We start from the raw sequence: 6715 nt of genomic DNA, 5'->3' as shown, positions 1-6715 counted from the left end.
TATTCTTAGATCAGTGTTTTTACGTTTAGAGTAAACTGAACTACTTCAGCAATATAAAACAGTCCAACTTGTCTGAAATTTTATACTTTTACTTTACATCTGTTTTTTTAGAAGAAAATTACAAAAAACGAGTGGATACTTTCACTGATACAATAAAGAAATTATTTGTTTTATACGTTATAGGGTTTGTAAACAATTTTATTTATGGCCAATGATTGTGATATGATGTTCTGAGAACAGTGACCTGTTGCAGGTGCACTTTTGGTCTTCCCTGCAAACAGAACTTGGGTATTACGAAAAGGATAGATTATAACAATGAAAATAATAAATTTTTGACAACATAATGTAATTGGATAGGTAAAACATCTGCTCATCAAACGGCAGCAGGAGAAGAAAAAAAGGTTTTTGAGACCTGGTAGTCAAGGAAGGCAGGATTAGGTTACGATTGTGGACGGGGCCGTAATCAGTTATAATTGGTTCCCTTTTGCACTTACACACATTTATTTTAAAACGATAATTCCAGACTCAGCAATAAATAAAGATATCACACATTATTAATGAAAGAATAAACGATTGAGTAATTAATAGTGCTTTTAAGTCCATTACAATTTACCAAATGGGCACAAAATACGGACACAGCAAATAATGTTTTAAAAACAAGCCAATGTGATCCCAATTAGAATTTTAAGGCAAGTAATGACAGTCACTGCTGAACGCCTTTAACGCCAAGAATGGCAGTTATAAAAAAAAAAAAATTTAACAAGAACACTGTAAAACAGTAATTCAATAGCATATGTTAATTTGAAAGACAGCAACTGATCACCAAACGGGTAAGACAAAATGGTGGTAAACTTGGTAGCACAACCATTTAAACCTGCTGTAACACCAAGAATGGCAGTTATATAAAAAAATTTAGAAACATATAATAAAACAGCAAATACAATAATAAAACACAAGGGCCAGTCACAGACGGTGCACCAGGAAACGGCCTCTTAGTAGGTCTGGCAAAAAACATTTTCACGAGCGATGAGATAGGTAGCCAAGAGTTGCATTCACTTCACAAGATGGTAACTCACACTAATGACAGTCTAACGAATGACAAATGATAATCTTGCTGAGGCCACTTGATGTCTAATAAACCAAATGCAAAATTATATATTAAAACGAAGATGAGGTGACTTACCGAACGAAACCGCTGGCAGGTCGATAGACACACAAACAAACACAAACATACACACAAAATTCAAGCTTTCCCAACAAACTGTTGCCTCATCAGGAAAGAGGGAAGGAGAGGGAAAGACGAAAGGATGTGGGTTTTCAGGGAGAGGGTAAGGAGTCATTCCAATCCCGGGAGCGGAAAGACTTACCTTAGGGGGAAAAAAGGACAGGTATACACTCGCGCACACACACACATCCTTTCGTCTTTCCCTCTCCTTCCCTCTTTCCTGATGAGGCAACAGTTTGTTGCGAAAGCTTGAATTTTGTGTGTATGTTTGTGTTTGTTTGTGTGTCTATCGACCTGCCAGCACTTTCGTTCGGTAAGTCACCTCATCTTCGTTTTTATATATAATTTTTCCCATGTGGAATGTTTCCCTCTATTATATTGAAACCAAATGCAAAGATGTAAAAATACGCCAAAGCCGGAACTGCCGGTCTGGACTCCGTCAGCAGAATACTGTGCTTAGAGCACCCAGAACAAGAAAGGAATCACTACCCTGGGGTAGAAGAATCGCCAACCAACCTACTATCAAGAAAGCTGTCATAACTACACGCCTCACCAAAAAGCAGCAGCAAGGCGAGGAAACGTACACTAACGTTACATATGCTAACTCCCAGGGCATGTAACTTGGGTGTTAGCAGCCATGAGGCAGGGAAATACATCTGGTTGAATTTAACCAACTAAACGCAATAAATAGTAATTAGAAGTCCAGGAAAGCTAATCAGATCTGCCTTCTCCAAGCACTCCACTCGCTGCTCTTCGCCTCAGCAACACTATGAGCAGCAACATGAACCCATGTCACTGGAGAATCGCAAGAGCTCACAATGGTGGAGGTTTCTCTACTTGAATCCAAATGCACTCAACTCAAAGTTTGCAGGATCCAGTTTATGATGAAGTCATGCACCCTTGTGACCACAGGCCTTTGATCTGGCAGTCCATGCGCACCGCCAGCGGTCGCGGCATGTTCTCGCACTGTGTGGACCAGGCTCCTCCTGATTCCCCAACCGACTGCACACTGACTCGACCCGGAAGAACCACGACGTCACCCCAAAGATAGGGCCACAGTTACTACATGTCGATAACTGCCGCTGCTGCCACTAGCGGACAGGTAACGCTTGCGAAACCAAGAGGCGCTTGTCAACATGAGAAGAAGAGAAACAACCGCAGCCATGTCAACTAAATGATACGATCTGGCCTCCAACATAGGACGGAAACCTAAAACGGCACCAATGCAAGCCGCAGCACGGCTCAACCTCCTCCTCTCAAGGAGAAACGCAAGGGGGGGACAGGATGTTAGGAGACCAAACAGCAAGATAACCAAACTTATTTTTATTAAGGTTGCCCGGTATTGCTTACCGGTACGGTTGTCCTCAACCAGAAGGTTAACTGGGCGTAAAATCCACGTAATTATACACTGACCCAGACAACGGGGAGGAAACTTACCATGGTTGCTAACATGCACCTACCTCCTGGTAAAATTACGGACGTGCACCTGATCTCCTGGCCTACCCCTGAAGGCTTGCCAGTTACGGTTATAATGACCAGGTTGTTTGTTGTAGGCCCTGAAAATATTGTGCCTTGCACAATTTCAGTTTTTCGTGACAACTTGAGGAGTAATCTACACAGGAATTAGGTTTGAATCCCCCATAAGTTCAAAAAGGGGTAATTAACAAGATACTAACAAAGAGATAGAGGGGCTGGCCAGTACTTACCTCAGCTCAGTACAGCCGATAGATACACAAAAAACAGAACCGAAAATTTATGTTCCTAACTTTCGGAATAAATGTGTCTTCATCAGGGAGGAAGCCAAAGATCTTTGGCTTCCTTCTGACAACCATGCCTCCATCCTTGCTATCCTCCCTGTTTTCCTTTCCCTGTTTCATAACCTGGGTTGTGAGTGACTGAATCCACTTTCCCTTCTTCCCTTTCTTTCCCCTCTCTCCTCCCTGATGAAGGAACATTTATTCCGAAAGCTAGGAACGTAAATTTTCGGTTCTGTTTTTTGTGTATCTATCGGCTGTACTGAGCTGAGGTAAGTACTGGCCAGCCCCTCTATCTCTTTGTTAGTATTTCACATCTTTATATGAGATTTTTAATTAACAGGATAAGCAAACATTAAGGAAACCGGAGTAGCCTTCAACACCTCATGGCTGGTGGTATTGAAGGCAAAGCTAAGCCAAGAGAGACTAGAATCCCACCTACTGGGAGACTTCATATGAAAGATAATCAGTGTGGATTTAAAGTTATGATTGACCCTGTCTGCAAAGGACCCTGCGGATTATACGGAGTGGTAGTTACATGCTTAACAGCACTTCGAAAACAGAAGGCCTTGAAGGTAGCTGAAAGAAAGGCCCGGGCATTATCACTAACGATTTGCTTAGGGGGTCTAAAAACACTAATTACGTTAGTTAAATGCGCAATGGTGGTGGCAGCAGTCACATTACGACTTGGAAGAAACCAGGTAAACCTCGAAAACGCGTCAATAATAACTAAAACTACCAATGGTCTCTTTTTGGTGTGAGGTTAGGGCCCCACATAATCAATATAGAGTTTGTCCATGGAGCAAGATTCACACTCAGAACTAAGGAACCCCTGATGTAGACCGTTGTTCGCTTTGGCCAAACGGTACAATTGATACCAAGAAACCACTTCTCTAACGTCTCGGTCAATAGACGGCCAAGTCAGATGCTCCTTAATCTTCTGCAAGATCTTATTGGTTCCCAAATGCCAACTAATCAGCGAGTTGTGAAAATAATGGAAAACTGGGTGTATTAGGGTGCTTGGTAGACAGATGTTAATCTCCTTGGGTATGTCCCACCCTTTTACATAAAATGCCTTTCCTGATAATGTATTCATCCAGATGCTTGCCTGCCGAAAGCCGTTCCTTAACCAGTCCCCAAGTGGGGTCCTGATCCTGTGGTCAGCAATGACACTAAACAAATGAGGAGGAATATCGCCTAACACGACACAACTAAAATTGCCTTCTGCAGCTTCTTGGGTGCCGTCACTAAATGGTTGTGCAGTAAACATACGGCTGAGGACATCTGCGAGCGCATTCTCAGTGCCTCTAATGTGCTTAACCCTGAACTGAAACGCCAGAATGCGTACCACCCACCTCGCGATATTGTCAGTTTTACGCAGCCTGGCTAGCACCCAGCTTAAGGTTTCAGTGTCAGTCTCTAGCTGAAATATTCTATGTTCGAGATAAAACCGGTACTTATTCGGTGCGAACAAGACGGCCATTGCCTCACATCCATAAACAGAATATTTAAGCTCAGCACTGGTTAACTGATGAGATGCGTATGCTAATGGCTGCCTTTGACCTTCAAACTCCCGGAGAAGGACTGCCAAAATTCCCACATTAGATGCGTCGGTTTGGACAATAAATTTCTTATTAGAGTCGGGCACTCCGAGAATGGGAGGATTGGCTATAGCCGCCTTAATATGCTCAAACGCTGCCTCTTGTACAGGCCGCCCCACCTAAAACGCTCCGCTTTTCAGAGCAGTTCATTTAGAGGAGCCGCCAACTGAGCAAAATTAGGGACAAAACGCCTAAAATAATTCACCAACCCTATGCACTTGGCAATCCCTTGCTTATCAGTGGGCGGCAGAAGGGATCTCAAGGCTTTAGTCCGCTCCTGATCAATGCGAATGCTCTCGACTGATACTAGGTGACCTAAGGAGGATACCTGCTGCCTGGCTAATGTCACCTTATTGGGTTTAACAGTCAAACTGGCCGCCTGCAACCTAGCAAAACTTGCTGGATATGTTCCAAATGCTCTTGAAATGAACGACTATAAATTACCAAATCGTCCTGGAAACTGTTAACACAGACTAATTTCAAGTCTCCAAGAATATTATCCAGCAAATGAGTAAGGACGGCTGTGTCAGTAGCCAAACCAAAGGGAACCCTATTAAATTCAAACAAATTCCAATCAGTACAAAACACAGTAATGTGTTTACATTCTTCGGATAAGGGAATCTGATGATAAGCTTGATTCAGGTTGAACACAGTAAACCTATTAGGCCTGGCAAACCAAGTAAAAGAGTTATAAAGATCAGGTAAAGGAACCAATTCAAGGACAACCTTTTTATTTAGGCGGCGGTAATCAGCAACAGTCCGAAAGTCCCACCCCTGATCCTTAGGGATGAGGAATATAGGGGAGGCATAGGAGGCATAAGTGGATGTAGAAGGCATAATAACTCCCTGCTCAAGCATTTTGGAGATCTTTTCTCTTAGTATCTTCATCTTAGGCAGTGAGAGGCGATATGGGGACTGCGTGACAGGAATATGGTCAGATAAAGAATATGGTAGTCAAGAACATTAGTAACCCCAAGCGTATCACAGAGGAGCTCTGGAAACCTCTCCATCAAACCCCTTTGTACAGAGGCCTACTGGGCAGAAAGATGAGCGAGATCAAACTCACTAACCTTAGCATCAACAGTCAGCATTCCCGCATCTCGATGCACCTTACATTTAGTACACTCACAGAACCCAAATTTCTGACCAGAAGCAAACTTACAGAAAAAGGTGTACCCAGAATAATCCAAGCAAGACCAGTTTTACTGATAAAATCACATCCCGGCAGCTCCTGAACTTAGGTCAAAGACAAGGGCCATGAGAAATCCCCAACTGAGATACTCCCTCGGACCCAACCATGCAGAGGCAACACCTGCCTTTTGGCAACCCGACATCTCTGTACCGAAGAGGGGATCGACCTAAGTCTCGCAAGATGACCATATTCAAGAAACCATTCCAAGCTCGACAATGAAAAGGAGCTGCCAAAATCCAAAAGGGCACAAATAGGTTCACCACCTACTCGAGAACAAATATAAGGCAGTGGGGGTGGTGATCAAGCAGTGACACGGGCACACCAGGGTTTAAAACCTCGACCCCAGGGTCGCTGCCCATCCAGGTGTCATTTATTGACTCTGGGTGTCCGTGGCTGAGTGCAAGTACGAACTAAATACCCTGCTCGATCGCACCTGAAAGAACGCCACGAATCCCCTTTAGCAGACTCAGCTGATGTCGGTAATCTGGAATTCCCCTTGGTGATGCCCACGGTCTGAACTTTAACCTCATGGTGTCTGTTGTCCGAGAGTGGCAACGCAGATATCGCTACTACAGCAGCACGAAGTTCTTCCCAAGTGGAGGAACAGCCATGAAAAACAAAATGTGACTTATCCACCGCTCGCATTCCCCTCTGGACTATTGAAACTAACTCTCGTTCTCGCCTGGTGGCTAACAAGGCCAAACAGACCGTCTCGACCCTTTCCACATACTGGTGCAACTCCTCCTTACCTTGCTGCATCTGCCAAATATAGCGACACTCGAGCTGTTTATGAACTCCTGTGGTCAATCTTTCGCTGATCACAAGCTCCCTTAACTGCTGCAATGATTCTTCTGCCATAGCTCTGGATACAAAGGTCCTCAATTCACCTCTAGTTAAAGGATACAATAGAGACAAAATTACCTGATGCAAAGCACCAAACGCA

The sequence above is a fragment of the Schistocerca piceifrons genome, chromosome 4, assembly GCF_021461385.2.
Source record: "Schistocerca piceifrons isolate TAMUIC-IGC-003096 chromosome 4, iqSchPice1.1, whole genome shotgun sequence".
In the NCBI taxonomy this organism is placed as follows: domain Eukaryota; kingdom Metazoa; phylum Arthropoda; class Insecta; order Orthoptera; family Acrididae; genus Schistocerca; species Schistocerca piceifrons.
This window is presented reverse-complemented; position numbering follows the sequence as displayed.